The following is a 19,594-nucleotide window of genomic DNA, read 5'->3' on the forward strand; positions in this document are numbered from 1 at the left end:
AATCAGTGCTGACTCAAAAAAAAATCCACGGGCGTGAGCACAATGTTATCTATATGACACACATGAACTAGCAGTGTCTAACTGTGAAAAACTGTCATAGTGCACTGAGATAAGAGACAGTTCAACTGCTTAGAAATTAGCATATGAGCCTACCTAGATTTAGCTTTCCACAAAGAATACCAAGAGCGCAAAGCAAATTTGATGATAAAAGTACATTGCACGGCTGTTTAAAATTGCATGCCCTATCTAAATCATGAAAGTCTAATTTTGACTAGACTATCCCTTTGACAAACACACTGTGATAGCTTGAAAAATGCCTAAAGTTTCACAAATATGACAGAGCTTTCATCAAGTTGATAAAAATATACAGTTTACTGAATACACCCATGATTTAGTTTATTTTTTTTTCAACAAGACATATATTTAAAATATTGTTGTGCTACAATTTGAATCATGTGAAATATTGCAGGTGCCACATGTATACGCTAATTATTTTATGCGTTATGGTTTTTTTTCCTTTAGAGTTCAGTTTAATGAGATACATTTCTACTTATGCAATCGAAATGTCACATAAAGAGATTAATGGTTCCATTGGTACTCAAAAGATCAAAGTATAATTATAAAATAAAATTTCCAATCTGATTCTTCAGTAATGTATTTGTATCAGTAACCTGAACACACGAGAGGAGTAATATGCGTGTGGCGCAGTTGTGCCCATAAATCCATGAAAAAAAAATGTTTCCGGGTTATAAATTATGGAAGAACAGCTGAATAGCTTAAAACAAGCAAATCCTTTGGCAAGTTCAAATAGAATATAATCAATGGCTTTTTGTTAGTGTGAATATACATAATGCACCCACATGCCTAAAACAATGAAGAAGAAAAGTACAAAAACATGAGACAAAATAGCAAACAAAAAATGTTTAGAAACCAAAGGAATTCGTCCACATTCATAATTGATGCCATGAAAAATATTTAAGATAGAAACATAATTTTAGGACCTCCTGCATTCATGATCCTGGAATTTGTTCATCTCTAGCATAGAAAAAAACATTTGTGTGCAGATTCTTCATAGAACCATTTCAAAAAGCAGCTGTGAAATCAATGTATTACTTTAAAGCTCACATTACAGTGTAGTTGGGGGGGGGGGGGCGGAAAATGAATTCTGTTACTCTACCATATTTAAAATAACTCTCTAGGTATACTGTGTAGATTTTCTCTAATTATATTAAATTGTCTGCTGAACTGATTACAGACAAGGAAATATTGAAGATGGCAGATCCCATACGAAAAGGACCACAAACCAAGACAGGCCAGAATATAAAGTAATGACAATATTTAATGAATTTCTTAATTGGCCAAGCACCACTGATCAGATGTCGGTAATACCTCAAGGCGTTTCTGTGTGGCACTCAGCACCACTGATCAGATGTCGGTAATACCTCAAGGCGTTTCTGTGTGGCACTCAGCACCACTGATCAGATGTCGGTAATACCTCAAGGCGTTTCTGTGTGGCACTCAGCACCACTGATCAGATGTCGGTAATACCTCAAGGCGTTTCTGTGTGGCACTCAGCACCACTTATCAGATGTTGGTAATGCCTCAAGGCGTTTCTGTGTGGCACTCAGCACCACTTATCAGATGTTGGTAATGCCTCAAGGCGTTTCTGTGTGGCACTCAGCACCACTGATCAGATGTTGGTAATGCCTCAAGGCGTTTCTGTGTGGCACTTGGCACCACTGATCAGATGTTGGTAATACCTCAAGGCGTTTCTGTGTGGCACTCAGCACCACTGATCAGATGTCGGTAATACCTCAAGGCGTTTCTGTGTGGCACTCAGCACCACTGATCAGATGTCGGTAATACCTCAAGGCGTTTCTGTGTGGCACTCAGCACCACTGATCAGATGTTGGTAATGCCTCAAGGCGTTTCTGTGTGGCACTTGGCACCACTGATCAGATGTCGGTAATACCTCAAGGCATTTCTGTGTGGCACTCAGCACCACTGATCAGATGTCGGTAATACCTCAAGGCGTTTCTGTGTGGCACTCAGCACCACTGATCAGATGTCGGTAATACCTCAAGGCGTTTCTGTGTGGCACTCAGCACCACTGATCAGATGTCGGTAATGCCTCAAGGCGTTTCTGTGTGGCACTTGGCACCACTGATCAGATGTCGGTAATACCTCAAGGCGTTTCTGTGTGGCACTCAGCACCACTGATCAGATGTCGGTAATACCTCAAGCGTTTCTGTGTGGCACTTGGCACACTGATCAGATGTCGGTAATACCTCAAGGCGTTTCTGTGTGGCACTCAGCACCACTGATCAGATGTCGGTAATACCTGACAGCTGAATAGCTTAAAACAAGCAAATCCTTTGGCAAGTTCAAATAGAATATAATCAATGGCTTTTTGTTAGTGTGAATATACATAATGCACCCACATGCCTAAAACAATGAAGAAGAAAAGTACAAAAACATGAGACAAAATAGCAAACAAAAAATGTTTAGAAACCAAAGGAATTCGTCCACATTCATAATTGATGCCATGAAAAATATTTAAGATAGAAACATAATTTTAGGACCTACTGCATTCATGATCCTGGAATTTGTTCATCTCTAGCATAGAAAAAACATTTGTGTGCAGATTCTTCATAGAACCATTTCAAAAAGCAGCTGTGAAATCAATGTATTACTTTAAAGCTCACATTACAGTGTAGTTGGGGGGGGGGGGGGGGCGGGCGGAAAATGAATTCTGTTACTCTACCATATTTAAAATAACTCTCTAGGTATACTGTGTAGATTTTCCTCTAATTATATTAAATTGTCTGCTGAACTGATTACAGACAAGGAAATATTGAAGATGGCAGATCCCATACGAAAAGGACCACAAACCAAGACAGGCCAGAATATAAAGTAATGACAATATTTAATGAATTTCTTAATTGGCCAAGCACCACTGATCAGATGTCGGTAATACCTCAAGGCGTTTCTGTGTGGCACTCAGCACCACTGATCAGATGTCGGTAATACCTCAAGGCGTTTCTGTGTGGCCACTCAGCACCACTGATCAGATGTCGGTAATACCTCAAGGCGTTTCTGTGTGGCACTCAGCACCACTGATCAGATGTCGGTAATACCTCAAGGCGTTTCTGTGTGGCACTCAGCACCACTTATCAGATGTTGGTAATGCCTCAAGGCGTTTCTGTGTGGCACTCAGCACCACTTATCAGATGTTGGTAATGCCTCAAGGCGTTTCTGTGTGGCACTCCAGCACCACTGATCAGATGTTGGTAATGCCTCAAGGCGTTTCTGTGTGGCACTTGGCACCACTGATCAGATGTCGGTAATACCTCAAGGCGTTTCTGTGTGGCACTCAGCACCACTGATCAGATGTCGGTAATACCTCAAGGCGTTTCTGTGTGGCACTCAGCACCACTGATCAGAATGTCGGTAATACCTCAAGGCGTTTCTGTGTGGCACTCAGCACCACTGATCAGATGTTGGTAATGCCTCAAGGCGTTTCTGTGTGGCACTTGGCACCACTGATCAGATGTCGGTAATACCTCAAGGCATTTCTGTGTGGCACTCAGCACCACTGATCAGATGTCGGTAATACCTCAAGGCGTTTCTGTGTGGCACTCAGCCACCACTGATCAGATGTTGGTAATACCTCAAGAGCGTTTCTGTGTGGCACTCAGCACCACTGATCAGATGTCGGGTAATACCTCAAGGCGTTTCTGTGTGGCACTCAGCACCACTGATCAGATGTTGGTAATGCCTCAAGGCGTTTCTGTGTGGCACTCAGCACCACTGATCAGATGTCGGTAATACCTCAAGGCGTTTCTGTATGTGGCACTCAGCACCACTGATGAGATATCGGTAATGCCTCAAGGCGTTTCTGTGTGGCACTCAGCACCACTGATCAGATGTCAGTAATGCCTCAAGGCGTTTCTGTGTGGCACTCAGCACCACTGATCAGATGTTGGTACATGCCTCAGGCGTTCTCTGTGTGGCACTTGACACCACTGATCAGATGTCGGTAATACCTCAAGGCGTGTCTTTCTGTGTGGCACTCGGCACACTGATCAGATGTTGGTAATGCCTCAAGGCGTTTCTGTGTGGCACTCAGAGCCACTGATCAGATCGTTGGTAATTGCCTCAAGGGCGTGTCTGTGTGGGCACTCAGCACCAATGATCAGATGTTGGTAATGCCCTCAAGGCGTTTCTGTGTGGCCACTTGGCACCACTGATCAGATGTCGGTAATACCTCAAGGCGTTTTCTGTGTGGCACTCGGCACCCACTGATCAGATGTTGCGTAATGCCTCAAGGCGTTTCTGTGTGGCACTCGGCACCCCCACTGATCAGATGTCGGTAATACCTCAAGGCGTTTCTGTGTGGCACTCAGCACACCTGATCAGATCGTCGGTAATACCCTCAAGGCGTTTCTGTGTGGCACTCAGCCACCCACTTCATCAGATGTTGGTATTGCCTCAAGGCGGTTCTGTGTGGCACTCAGCAACCACTGATTCAGACTGTGGTAAATGCCTCAAGGCGTTTCTGGTGGGCACTCAGCACCACTGATCAATGTGGTAATAGCCCTCAAGGCGTTTCTGTGTGGCACTCAGCACACCTCTGTCAGATGTCGTAATACCGTCAAGGCGTTTCTGTCGGTTGGGCCACTCAGGCACCACTGATCAGATGTTGGTAATGCCTCAAGGCGTTTCTGTGTGGCTCTCAGCTCCACTGATCAGATGTCGTGTAATACCTCAAAGGCGCTTTCTGTGTGGCACTGAGCACCACTGACAGATGTCGGTAATCACCTCAAGCGGCCGTTCTCTGTGTCGGCACTCAGCACCACTGATCAGATGTCGGTAATACCTCAAGGCGTTTCTGTGTGGCACTGAGCACCACTGATCAGATGTCCGGTAATACCCTCAAGGCTTTTCTGTGTGGCACTCAGCACCACTGATCAGATGTTGGTAATGCCTCAAGGCGTTTCTGTGTGGCACTTGGCACCACTGATCAGATGTCGGTAATACCTCAAGGCATTTCTGTGTGGCACTCAGCACCACTGATCAGATGTCGGTAATACCTCAAGGCGTTTCTGTGTGGCACTCAGCACCACTCGATCAGATGTCGGTAATACCTCAAGGCGTTTCTGTGTGGCACTCAGCACCACTGATCAGATGTTGGTAATGCCTCAAGGCGTTTCTGTGTGGCACTTGGCTCCACTGATCAGATGTCGGTAATACCTCAAGGCGGTTCTGTGTGGCACTCAGCACCACTGATCAGATGTCGGTAATACCTCAAGGCGTTTCTGTGTGGCACTCAGCCACCACTGATCAGATGTTGGGTAATACCTCAAGGCATTTCTGTGTGGCACTCAGCACCACTGATCAGATGTCGGTAATACCTCAAGGCGTTTCTGTGTGGCACTCAGCACCACTGATCAGATGTTGGTAATGCCTCAAGGCGTTTCTGTGTGGCACTCAGCACCACTGATCAGATGTTGGTAATGCCTCAAGGCGTTTCTGTGTGGCACTCAGAGCCACTGATCAGATGTTGGTAATGCCTCAAGGCGTTTCTGTGTGGCACTCAGCACCACTGATCAGATGTTGGTAATACCTCAAGGCGGTTTCTGTGTGGCACTCAGCACCACTGATCAGATGTCGGTAATACCTCAAGGCGTTTCTGTGTGGCACTTGACACCACTGATCAGATGTCAGTAATACCTCAAGGCGTTTCTGTGTGGCACTACCGGCACCACTGATCAGATGTTGGTAATGCCCTCAAGGCGTTTCTGTGTGGCACTCGAGAGCCACTGATCAGATGTTGGTAATGCCTCAAGGCGTTTCTGTGTGGCACTCAGCACCACTGATCAGATGATGGTAATGCCTCAAGGCGTTTCTGTGTGGCACTTGGCACCACTGATCAGATGTCGGTAATACCTCAAGGCGTTTCTGTGTGGCACTCGGCACCACTGATCAGATGTTGGTAATGCCTCAAGGCGTTTCTGTGTGGCACTCGGCACCACTGATCAGATGTCGGTAATACCTCAAGGCGTTTCTGTGTGGCACTCAGCACCACTGATCAGATGTCGGTAATACCTCAAGGCGTTTTCTGTGTGGCACTCAGCACCACTGATCAGATGTTGGTAATGCCTCAAGGCGTTTCTGTGTGGCACTCGGCACCACTGATCAGATGTCGGTAATACCTCAAGGCGTTTCTGTGTGGCACTCAGCACCACTGATCAGATGTCGGTAATACCTCAAGGCGTTTCTGTGTGGCACTCAGCACCACTGATCAGATGTTGGTAATACCTCAAGGGCGTTTCTGTGTGGCACTCAGCACCACTGATCAGATGTCGGTAATACCTCAAGGCGTTTCTGTGTGGCACTCAGCACCACTGATCAGATGTTGGTAATGCCTCAAGGCGTTTCTGTGTGGCACTCAGCACCACTGATCAGATGTCGGTAATACCTCAAGGCGTTTCTGTGTGGCACTCAGCACCACTGATGAGATATCGGTAATGCCTCAAGGCGTTTCTGTGTGGCACTCAGCACCACTGATCAGATGTCAGTAATGCCTCAAGGCGTTTCTGTGTGGCACTCAGCACCACTGATCAGATGTTGGTAATGCCTCAAGGCGTTTCTGTGTGGCACTTGACACCACTGATCAGATGTCGGTAATACCTCAAGGCGTTTCTGTGTGGCACTCGGCACCACTGATCAGATGTTGGTAATGCCTCAAGGCGTTTCTGTGTGGCACTCAGAGCCACTGATCAGATGTTGGTAATGCCTCAAGGCGTTTCTGTGTGGCACTCGGCACCACTGATCAGATGTTGGTAATGCCTCAAGGCGTTTCTGTGTGGCACTTGGCACCACTGATCAGATGTCGGTAATACCTCAAGGCGTTTCTGTGTGGCACTCGGCACCACTGATCAGATGTTGGTAATGCCTCAAGGCGTTTCTGTGTGGCACTCGGCACCACTGATCAGATGTCGGTAATACCTCAAGGCGTTTCTGTGTGGCACTCAGCACACCTGATCAGATGTCGGTAATACCTCAAGGCGTTTCTGTGTGGCACTCAGCACCACTTATCAGATGTTGGTAATACCTCAAGGCGTTTCTGTGTGGCACTCAGCACCACTGATCAGATGTTGGTAATGCCTCAAGGCGTTTCTGTGTGGCACTCAGCACCACTGATCAGATGTTGGTAATGCCTCAAGGCGTTTCTGTGTGGCACTCAGCACCACTGATCAGATGTCGGTAATACCTCAAGGCGTTTCTGTGTGGCACTCAGCACCACTGATCAGATGTTGGTAATGCCTCAAGGCGTTTCTGTGTGGCACTCAGCACCACTGATCAGATGTCGGTAATACCTCAAGGCGTTTCTGTGTGGCACTGAGCACCACTGATCAGATGTCGGTAATACCTCAAGGCGTTTCTGTGTGGCACTCAGCACCACTGATCAGATGTCGGTAATACCTCAAGGCGTTTCTGTGTGGCACTCAGCACCACTGATCAGATGTTGGTAATGCCTCAAGGCGTTTCTGTGTGGCACTTGGCACCACTGATCAGATGTCGGTAATACCTCAAGGCATTTCTGTGTGGCACTCAGCACCACTGATCAGATGTCGGTAATACCTCAAGGCGTTTCTGTGTGGCACTCAGCACCACTGATCAGATGTCGGTAATACCTCAAGGCGTTTCTGTGTGGCACTCAGCACCACTGATCAGATGTTGGTAATGCCTCAAGGCGTTTCTGTGTGGCACTTGGCACCACTGATCAGATGTCGGTAATACCTCAAGGCGTTTCTGTGTGGCACTCAGCACCACTGATCAGATGTCGGTAATACCTCAAGGCGTTTCTGTGTGGCACTCAGCACCACTGATCAGATGTTGGTAATACCTCAAGGCGTTTCTGTGTGGCACTCAGCACCACTGATCAGATGTCGGTAATACCTCAAGGCGTTTCTGTGTGGCACTCAGCACCACTTATCAGATGTTGGTAATGCCTCAAGGCGTTTCTGTGTGGCACTCAGCACCACTGATCAGATGTTGGTAATGCCTCAAGGCGTTTCTGTGTGGCACTCAGAGCCACTGATCAGATGTTGGTAATGCCTCAAGGCGTTTCTGTGTGGCACTCAGCACCACTGATCAGATGTTGGTAATACCTCAAGGCGTTTCTGTGTGGCACTCAGCACCACTGATCAGATGTCGGTAATACCTCAAGGCGTTTCTGTGTGGCACTTGACACCACTGATCAGATGTCGGTAATACCTCAAGGCGTTTCTGTGTGGCACTCGGCACCACTGATCAGATGTTGGTAATGCCTCAAGGCGTTTCTGTGTGGCACTCAGAGCCACTGATCAGATGTTGGTAATGCCTCAAGGCGTTTCTGTGTGGCACTCAGCACCACTGATCAGATGATGGTAATGCCTCAAGGCGTTTCTGTGTGGCACTTGGCACCACTGATCAGATGTCGGTAATACCTCAAGGCGTTTCTGTGTGGCACTCGGCACCACTGATCAGATGTTGGTAATGCCTCAAGGCGTTTCTGTGTGGCACTCGGGCACCACTGATCAGATGTCGGTAATACCTCAAGGCGTTTCTGTGTGGCACTCAGCACAACTGATCAGATGTCGGTAATACCTCAAGGCGTTTCTGTGTGGCACTCAGCACCACTTATCAGATGTTGGTAATGCCTCAAGGCGTTTCTGTGTGGCACTCAGCACCACTGATCAGATGTTGGTAATGCCTCAAGGCGTTTCTGTGTGGCACTCAGCACCACTGATCAGATGTTGGTAATGCCTCAAGGCGTTTCTGTGTGGCACTCAGCACCACTGATCAGATGTCGGTAATACCTCAAGGCTTTTCTGTGTGGCACTTGGCACCACTGATCAGATGTTGGTAATGCCTCAAGGCGTTTCTGTGTGGCACTTGGCACCACTGATCAGATGTCGTTAATACCTCAAGCATTTCTGTGTGGCACTCAGCACCACTGATCAGATGTCGGTAATACCTCAAGGCGTTTCTGTGTGGCACTCAGCACCACTGATCAGATGTCGGTAATACCTCAAGGCGTTTCTGTGTGGCACTCAGCACCACTGATCAGATGTTGGTAATACCTCAAGGCGTTTCTGTGTGGCACTTGGCACCACTGATCAGATGTCGGTAATACCTCAAGGCGTTTCTGTGTGGCACTCAGCACCACTGATCAGATGTCGGTAATACCTCAAGGCGTTTCTGTGTGGCACTCAGCACCACTGATCAGATGTCGGTAATGGCCTCAAGGCGTTTCTGTGTGGCACTTGGCACCACTGATCAGATGTCGGTAATACCTCAAGGCATTTCTGTGTGGCACTCAGCACCACTGATCAGATGTCGGTAATACCTCAAGGCGTTTCTGTGTGGCACTCAGCACCACTGATCAGATGTCGGTAATACCTCAAGGCGTTTCTGTGTGTCTCTCAGCACCACTGATCAGATGTTGGTAATGCCTCAAGGCGTTTCTGTGTGGCACTTGGCACCACTGATCAGATGTCGGTAATACCTCAAGGCATTTCTGTGTGGCACTCAGCACCAACTGATCAGATGTCGGTAATACCTCAAGGCGTTTCTGTGTGGCACTCAGCACCACTGATCAGATGTTGGTAATACCTCAAGGCGTTTCTGTGTGGCACTCAGCACCACTGATCAGATGTCGGTAATACCTCAAGGCGTTTCTGTGTGGCACTCAGCACCACTGATCAGATGTTGGTAATGCCTCAAGGCGTTTCTGTGTGGCACTCAGCACCACTGATCAGATGTCGGTAATACCTCAAGGCGTTTCTGTGTGGCACTCAGCACCACTGATCAGATGTCAGTAATGCCTCAAGGTGTTTCTGTGTGGCACTCAGCACCACTGATCAGATGTTGGTAATGCCTCAAGGCGTTTCTGTGTGGCACTTGGCACCACTGATCAGATGTCGGTAATACCTCAAGGCGTTTCTGTGTGGCACTCGGCACCACTGATCAGATGTTGGTAATGCCTTCAAGGCATTTCTGTGTGGCACTCAGCACCACTGATCAGATGTTGGTAATGCCTCAAGGCGTTTCTGTGTGGCACTTGGCACCACTGATCAGATGTCGGTAATACCTCAAGGCGTTTCTGTGTGGCACTCGGCACCACTGATCAGATGTTGGTAATGCCTCAAGGCATTTCTGTGTGGCACTCAGCACCACTGATCAGATGTCAGTAATGCCTCAAGGCGTTTCTGTGTGGCACTCAGCACCACTGATCAGATGTCGTGATGCCTCAAGGCGTTTCTGTGTGGCACTCAGCACCACTGATCAGATGTCAGTAATGCCTCAAGGTGTTTCTGTGTGGCACTCAGCACCACTGATCAGATGTTGGTAATGCCTCAAGGCGGTTCTGTGTGGCACTCAGCACCACTGATCAGATGTCGGTAATACCTCAAGGCGTTTCTGTGTGGCACTCAGCACCACTGATCAAATGTCAGTAATGCCTCAAGGCGTTTCTTTGTGGCACTCAGCACCACTGATCAGATGTTGGTAATGCCTCAAGGCGTTTCTGTGTGGCACTTGGCACCAATGATCAGATGTCGGTAATGCCTCAAGGCGTTTCTGTGTGGCACTCAGCACCACTGATCAGATGTCGGTAATGCCTCAAGGTGTTTCTGTGTGGCACTCGGCACCACTGATCAGATGTCGGTAATGGCTCAAGGCATTTCTGTGTGGCACTCAGCACCACTGATCAGATGTCAGTAATGCCTCAAGGCGTTTCAGTGTGGCACTCAGCACCACTGATCACATGTCGGTAATGCCTCAAGGCGTTTCTGTGTGGCACTCAGCACCACTGATCAGATGTTGGTAATTCCTTTAAGGCGTTTCTGTGTGGCACTCAGAGCCACTGATCAGATGTTGGTAATGCCTCAAGGCATTTCTGTGTGGCACTCAGCACCACTGATCAGATGTTGGTAATGCCTCAAGGCGTTTCTGTGTGGCACTCGGCACCACTGATCAGATGTTGGTAATGCCTCAAGGCATTTCTGTGTGGCACTCAGCACAACTGATCAGATGTTGGTAATTCCTTTAAGGCATTTCTGTGTGGCACTCAGAGCCACTGATCAGATGTTGGTAAGTCTTTTGACTCCCTAAAGCAAAATATTCTGAAAATATTTTATCTAAGACAATGATATAAATGATTGGTTAATAGGGCAAAATATTTAAAGTTCACTTAAATGCATCACTTCAAGCTAGTAATCTATCTTAAAATCAAGAAAAAACTAAATTTATGCTTACCTGATAAATTACTTTCTTTTAAGCTATGACGAATCCACGTATTTCATCCTTACTTGTGGGATATTAACCTTCTGCTAACAGGAAGTGGCAAAGAGCACCACAGCAGAGCTGTATATATAGCCCCTCCCCTTCCCCTCCACCCTCAGTCATTCAGCCGAAGGTATAGGAAGAGAAAAAGGAAAGGTTAAAAGGTGCAGAGGCGACTGAAGTTTACAAAAAAAAATTAAAGAAAAACTGTCTTAAAAAGAACAGGGTGGGCCGTGGACTCGTCATATCGTAAAAGAAAGTAATTTATCAGGTAAGCATAAATTTAGTTTTATTTTACAAAGATATGACGAGTCCACGGATTTCATCCTTACTTGTGGGAAACCAATACCAAAGCAATAGGACACGGATGAAAGAGAGAGACAAGACAGGAACCTAAACGGAAGGCACCACTGCTTGAAGAAACTTTCTCCCAAAGATAGCCTCAGAAGAAGCAAAAGTATCAAATTTGTAAAATTTGGAAAAAGTGTGAAGGGACGACCAAGTCGCAGCCTTACAAATCTGTTCCACAGATGCATCGTTTTTAAAAGTCCATGTGGAAGCCACAGCCCTAGTAGAATGAGCCGTAATTCTTTCAGGAGGCTGCTGTCCAGCAGTCTCATATGCCAGGCGGATGATACTTCTCAGCCAAAAAGAAAGAGAGGTAGCCGTAGCTTTCTGACCCCTACACTTTCCAGAATAAACAATGAATAATGAAGATGATTGACGGAAATCCTTAGTTGCCTGTAAGTAAAACTTTAAGGCGACGGACCACATCCAAGTTATGTAACAGACGCTCCTTCTTAGAAGAAGGATTAGGACACAAGGAAGGAACAACAATTTCCTGATTATTATTCTTATTCGAAACAACCTTAGGAAGGAACCCAGGTTTGGTATGTAAAACCACCTTATCAGAATGAAATATGAGATAAGGCGAATCACACTGTAATGCTGAAAGCTCAGAAACTCTTCGAGCAGAAGAAATAGCAACCCAAAACAGAACTTTCCAAGATAATAGTTTAATATCTATGGAAAGCATAGGTTCAAATGGAACCCCTTGCAGAACTTGAAGAACTAAATTCAAATTCCAGGGAGGAGTAATAGGTCTAAATACAGGCTTAATTCTAGATAGAGCCTGACAAAAAGACTGAACATCTGATACATTTGCCCAACGTTTGTGAAACAGAATTGACAAAGCTGAAATTTGTCCCTTTAAGGAACTTGCTGATAACCCCTTTCTCCAATCCTTCTTGGAGAAAAGACAAATCCTAGGAATCCTAACTTTACTCCATGAGTAACCCTTGGATTCACACCAATAAAGATATTTACGCCATATCTTATGATAGATCTTTCTAGTGACTGGCTTTCTAGCCTGTATCAAAGTATTGATAAATGAATCAGAGAATCCTCGCTTCGATAAAATCAAGCGTTCAATCTCCACGCGTTCAGTTGCAGAGAAATTAGATTTGGATGTTGGAAAGGACCTTGAATGAGAAGGTCCTGTCTCAACGGAAGTTTTCACGGTGGCAGAGAGGACATGTCCACTAGATCCGCATACCAAGTCCTGCGTGGCCACGCAGGAGCTATCAGGATCACTGACGCTCTCTCCTGTTTGATTCGAGCAATCACGTGTGGGAGGAGAGGAAATGGGAGAAACTCATAAGCTAGGCTGAACAACCAAGATACTGCCAAAGCATCTATCAGTTCGGCCTGAAGATCCCTTGACCTGGATCCGTATCTTGGAAGCTTGGCATTCTGACGAGATGCCATCAAATACAATTCCGGTCTGCCCCATTTGAGAATAAATGAGGCAAATACCTCCAGGTGAAGTTCCCACTCCACCGGATGAAAAGTCTGTCGACTTAGAAAATCTGCTTCCCAGTTCTCTACCCCTGGGATGTAGATCGTTGACAGATGACAAGAGTGGGCTTCTGCCCAAACTGATTATCTTGGATACTTCTATCATCGCTAAGGAACTCCTTGTTCCCCCTGATGATTGACATATGCCACTAGTCGTTATGTTGTCCGACTGGAATCTTATGAATTTGGCCGAAGCCCACTGAGGCCACGCCTGAAGCGCATTGAATATAGCTCTCAGTTCCAGAATATTGATTGGAAGTAGAGACTCCACCTGAGTCCAAACACCCCTGAGCCTTCAGGGGGTTCAGAAACTGCACCCCAGCCCAGAAGGCTGGCATCTGTTGTCACTATCACCCACGAGGGTCTGCAGAAACATGTCCCCTGGAACAGATGATCTGGTGACAACCACCAAAGAAGAGAGTTTCTGGTCTCTTTATCCAGAATTATCTTTGGAGATAAATCCGCATAACTCCCATTCCACTGACGAGCATACACAGTTGCAGTGGTCCTGAGATGGAAGCGAGCAAACGGAACGATGTCCATTGCTGCTACCATTAATCCGATTACCTCCATACACTGAGCCCACAGATGGCGAGGAATGGACAGAAGCACTTGGCAAGTATTCAAAATCTTTGATTTCTGACCTCCGTCAGTAATACTTTCATGGCTATGAGTCTATCAGAGTTCCCAAGAAAGGAACCCTTGTCTGTGGAACAAGTGAACTCTTCTCTATGTTCACCTTCCAGTATTTTGTCAGATGATATGTTGACGGCTGAATCAAAATATCGTCCAGATAAGGTGCCACCGCTATCCCTTGCGGTGTATGAGAACCACCAAAAGAGACCCTAGAACCTTTGTGAAGATTCTGTGTGCTGTGGCCAACACCGAAAGGAAGAACCACAAACTGATAATCTTTGTCAAGAAGGCAAACCTTAGAAACCAATGATGATCTTTGTGGATTGGAATATGAAGGTAAGCATCCTTCAAATCCATGGTAGTCATATATTGACCCTCCTAGATCATTGCAAAATCATTCGAATTGTCTCCATCTTGAATGATTTAACTCTTAGAAATTTGTTTAGACACTTGAGGTCCAAAATGGGTCTGAACGTTCCCTCTTTTTTGGGGACCACAAATTGGTTTGAGTAAAACCCCTGTCCCTGTTTCAATTTTGGAACAGGACAGATTACTCCCATAGTTAAAAAGGTCTTTTACACAGTGTAAGAGCGCCTCTCTCTTTATCTGGTTTGCAGATAATTTTTTTATTTTTTTTTATTTTTATAATTTTTATTTTTATTGAGGGAAAAAAAACAAACAAAATTTTGCTCACAGTAAAATTACAAATGTTCACATATAACAGGTCAGTAGCTATTACAGATTGCGAGGTACTGTGCTAGGGGAGCAAACCAAAACTTCCCTCTTTTTTATCCCAGTCTTCAAATATAACAGTAGAGGCCCACTTTTGGGCCTTAATGGAGTCAAATAGGCTGGGGGTTGTATAAAGGTAGGTCACTTATGGACCAGAACTACTCGCACATCCTCCTATGCCGCAAGGGCCGCGTGGGTCCAAGAACGTAATAAAGACAAAGAAGGTTGGGGGATGACATAAGGATATACAAAGTTACCATAGATTGTGATAAAGCTCAGAGAGCTATTTAAGGCTCTCCGAGCAGGGCAGAGACTACTTAACTCTGCCAAATAAACAGAGGATAATAAGGGATTAAAGGAGCAAAATATACTATATAAAGGGGGTAACTGTGCCTCTATGATCACATGTGAGACAAGCTTAAGTGCAGGTACTATTGCTAGGTGGTTATAATGTCGGGAGATCTATGAAGACTGTTGTGGTCGCTCCTGGGCTTTTAATATAAAAAAAATAAACAATATTATAAGGGCTTACACAGGACCTACACTATATCTTTAGTAGTTATAAGTTAAAGCTGTTCTTCTACAGTCTTCAAGAAACTCATGCTACTCTACTATTTTACTATGAATGGGTCTCATTAGCACTATAAGGTAAGCTCTCTTATCACTATATACAGTTAAATATCCCCAAACATTCAGGCTAGCTTGCAGTTATGAGAACTTACAATTTACTTAGGGTATGCCCTCTAAAATACAAGGATAAGTTGTTGTACATGCATCACTTGAATAATCATGAGTCAACCCCCCATACAAGGGGTTTTCTTTGCATATGATATTTAGGAGACTGTAGTAATTAATTAGAGCATAAGCACTGTAAGTTATAACCAGTCCCCATAACCAGTATATATAAATTACACCATCAGACAGCAAAGTCTTCATTAGCCTGGGGAGGAGATAAAGAACCCAATGTCATGCCCAACTGCACAGAAAAGTAGCTAATAGTATTAAAAAATTAGAGGAAAGAAAAGAAAACACAGGTGGCAAGGCTGCTGCAAAAAGTCTATTAAATCAAGTCCACTTTAAAGTTCAATGCATAGGCCCCTCACGGAATTCTCAAGGCTAACCCACCTCCAGTTTTTATTATGGCTGCAGCACATGAGACATTCAGGCCAACGTTTTGGAGTAGAGCCGTTTTACAATTTAGCACTACAGGAGATTCAGTGAGGGTGGACCAGGGCAGCAAACCAGCTGCCATGCAGACACGTATGTAGGTGCTCCCTGGAATCTTTTCATACTTGCAGGTGACTGAGAGGTCCCCTGAACAAGCCTCATCTTGGTCCCATGGTAGTCCGGTTGCTGAACGGACCTTTTTACAACTGCGGCGCCAGTTACCTCACTCAGCAGGAAAGAGCACCTCCGTATGCACCCTTCTACTGCGTGTCCCAGTCGGAACACTCTGCCGCTACCCGCTGCAGCTGTTGTGACAGACAAATCAATCGCTCTAAGGGGGGAGGCTGGTTGCGCTGCCTCTTGGTACTTGCGGCTCTCCAGGAATGAATCCATGCGTTGCTCTAATCGGCCGTAGTGATCACATAAAAGTTCTACCAGGGTCCCCCACGTCAGCTTCTGGGGCCGGTCCATGTTTGGTAAGCAGAGTAAGGAAACAGCCTACAGCAGAATGGTGTCCAATGGTGCGTTAGAGGGTTCCCTTAAGGCTCTGTATACGGCCCCTTAACCCAGGCGGCCAGGGGGGGGGGGAAGCGCCAGGCTCATGCGGTTAGGCCTCAGCCCTTCTAGTGTAGATAGTGACTGGCGATATAGTTTAGAACAGATTCCTGCAGATCGCCCTAAGCTCATACATTCATCAATAGGAATCCCTGCTGTAAATGTTGTCCACAGATAGCGAAATTCAGCAGGTAGATAGGTTTTTCTTTGCGAGCTGCAGATAATGCGTCCAGCCATGTTAGCTGCGTGGCCACGCCCCCTTGCAGATTATTTTTAAAGATGAAATCTCCCTCTTGGGAGAAAATCCTTGAATTCCAATTGATAACCGTGGGTCACTATTTCTAGTGCCCAGGAATCCTGAACATCTCTTGCCCAAGCCTGAGCAAAGAAAGAAAGTCTGCCCCCTACTAGATCCGGTCCCGGATCAGGGGCCACCCTCTTCATGCTGCTTTGTGGAAGAAAAAGAAGCTCTAAATCTTTTGTCCTCAGATGCTATGTTAATCAGGAGAAATGTATCTTATGTCTGATCTAAGATTTGGAATACACAGAATGTATTCAGTGATAAATGAGCATGCACAAACTTACTATTTGAGAGATTTCATACTTATTTTATCTTATTATATATACATATATATATACATATATATATATATTGTCCCACTGACATTTACAGATACCCTGACATAATTCCCCCTTCTAATTTTTCAATGGATGTAGGCCACCATATATTGGAATTGGCTTACAGTCAGTGGTATTTGGCGAGGATGTTGACAGTAGGCATCTTAGATAGTCTTCTATGAAGAGAGTCCATTATTTTTGAGCCCCCTATGCTCATTAGTTAGTCATCTTCACACTACAATGTTTCTTAGTGCATTTGGGATATGACATTTCATTCTCCCTCTACGAATTGAAGTTGGGATTTAGGATGGCGACGCTCACAACTGATTAATATGGACCAATTTTATCCATAAAATTATCATTTTTAGGGATCCAAATTTTATAGGCAACTGGAGATATTTTGTCAGTATCGATAAAAGGACCCTTCCATGATGGAAGAAATTTCTTCTCCTTAACCTGGTCTCTTCCAAAGTTATAAAGATAAACTTTATCATTTATTTAATATTCCTTTTTGGACGTTTTGAGATCATAATAGGTTTTAGTGGCAGTTGCAGCCTTCTCTAAGTTTCTTTGAGCAAATGCAAAGGCATATTGCAGGTGCTTCCTTAGGTTCTCCAATATTTGATGCGTATTGGCAGCGTTTATCAAGTTCTGGTCTCATGTACAGTATAGTAGGTGCTGAAGTAGAACCATTCTTCTACCAGTCATCAATTCAAAAGGTGGCATCTTAGTAGCAGTACTTGGAGTTGCTCTTAATGCCATTAGGACTAGAGGTAATTTTACCATCCCAGTCTTTTACCCGTTTCACTCACAAACTTTTTGAGGATTTTCACAATGGACTGTCACGCACATAATTTGAGTCAGTAATGATCACAAATTTATGAATATTTTGTTTAATAGACATTTCAATGGTTTTAAGAATAGCAGTTACTTCTGTGACTTGGCTGGATCTTCGTTCAATGTTGAAACTATAGAAATATTTGGGAATCCATTTTCCCAAGTTGTACCAATGCCAGCGACTAGTCTGCACATCCTTATCAATTGTGGCATGGTAAGAACAACCATCAACATATAGGAAATGTACGTGATTTAGACCGAGACCTAATCCTAAAGGGAAAAACAAACTGATTTAACTAAGAGAAAATAAAATAAATGAAGCAATGTTTTTACCAATTATTACAACATTAGTGGCAATAAAAATATAATAGAAAAAATTCTAAGGAAACATTGGAGCATTTTAAAATCAGATGAGAAGATAGGTCCACTTATACCAGATAAACCACAAATTGTATATAAAAAAGCAAAAAATCTTAAAAATGAGACTTGCCCCTTCAGATCTAAAAAGAAAACAAGAAAAAAAAGAAAAAGGACTTATGGGGGAAAAGACCTTAAAGGGGTATTACCCATGCCAATAAGTGTAAGTCCTGTCCAATATGGAATGAAGAAAAAAGAGGTAAAATTCTAATATCACAGGAGAAAACTTTTAAAATTCAACAAATGATTCGATGTACAGATAGAAATGTAATTTATGTCATAGAATGTAAATGTGGGGCTCAATACGTAGGGGAATCGGAAAGGCCCCTACGTGATAGGATAAGAGAGCATATCCTGTCAATTGAGCACCACGACAAGGATCGCAATAAAGAACTTCCAGTGCCAAAACATTTTGCTACCTGTAATAATGCCAATCTTAAGGATTTTAAATTCATGGGTATAGATCAGGTTTCCAAAAATTGGAGAGGAGGGGATCTTCATAATGAAGTCCTAAAAAGAGAAGGGAAGTGGATTTTCCAACTAGGTACCCTGACTCCACAAGGCCTAAACTTGGAATTGGACTTAAATTGTTATTTGAAAGATTAACTTCTATTTATAAGATCTAAGCCATAATCAAAATGTGCCCTTAAAATCTAATTTGAAGCAAATGTACTATATTTTAATATTTAATATTTTAATATTTTTAATATTTTAATATTTTAATGTCCTAATATTTTAATATCCTAATATTCAACCTCAATCTACTATTTGAAATTGAGGAGTATAAAATAATAACAATAAATATACTTATTAGGAATAATGTGTATATGGATATACGTATGGATCCATATGTATATACATATGCAGATAAGTGTGTAATCTGAGGTAAGACTTATCAATATCTTAAATAATTAGTTTTATCTATTCTATAAGTTTTAAAATATATTTTTTATGATCTATACAATCTAATAACTTCCCCTTTTAAGTTTTCTACATGTAGTTTTGATATAAGAAAGATTTGAAGGTTAAGCTTAGAATTAGTGCGATCCTTTATCCAAAAACAATGTAATTTTAACATACTACATTTGGTATCATCTCTTTGGATGTTTTAACGATGTTCTTTATCCATTAATTTTATGTGTTGTTCTTTATATAAAATATGTTACCAGGACTTTGTCTTTTAATGTACAATATATCCCATAGCAAAATTGCACTGTTATTATATGTTGGCACATTTATATTCTGCAAACTAAAGAAAAGAAAAAAGGAAAAAAGAAAGTGGGTGCATCTATCCCTTTAAGACGAGTAAATAAATACCATCGTCCATTCACAACAGTATTGAGTTTGAGAAAGGCTGCGCACAGCCGAAACGCGTTACCTCTAATACTGGACTACTTGGGCTTCCGTAGCCCACATTGTACTGACTGCCGCAAACATTCTC

General features: G+C 44.1%; 1 protein-coding gene across 11 annotated transcripts in view; it reads right to left on the reverse strand.

Moving 5' to 3' along the window:
* MSRB3 (methionine sulfoxide reductase B3) overlaps nt 1-19,594 on the reverse strand; it is a 657,280-nt gene that overhangs the window by 208,634 nt on the left and 429,052 nt on the right. The window lies entirely within an intron of this gene.

This window comes from Bombina bombina, chromosome 6 (genome assembly GCF_027579735.1).
Source record: "Bombina bombina isolate aBomBom1 chromosome 6, aBomBom1.pri, whole genome shotgun sequence".
NCBI classification, from domain to species: Eukaryota; Metazoa; Chordata; class Amphibia; order Anura; family Bombinatoridae; genus Bombina; species Bombina bombina.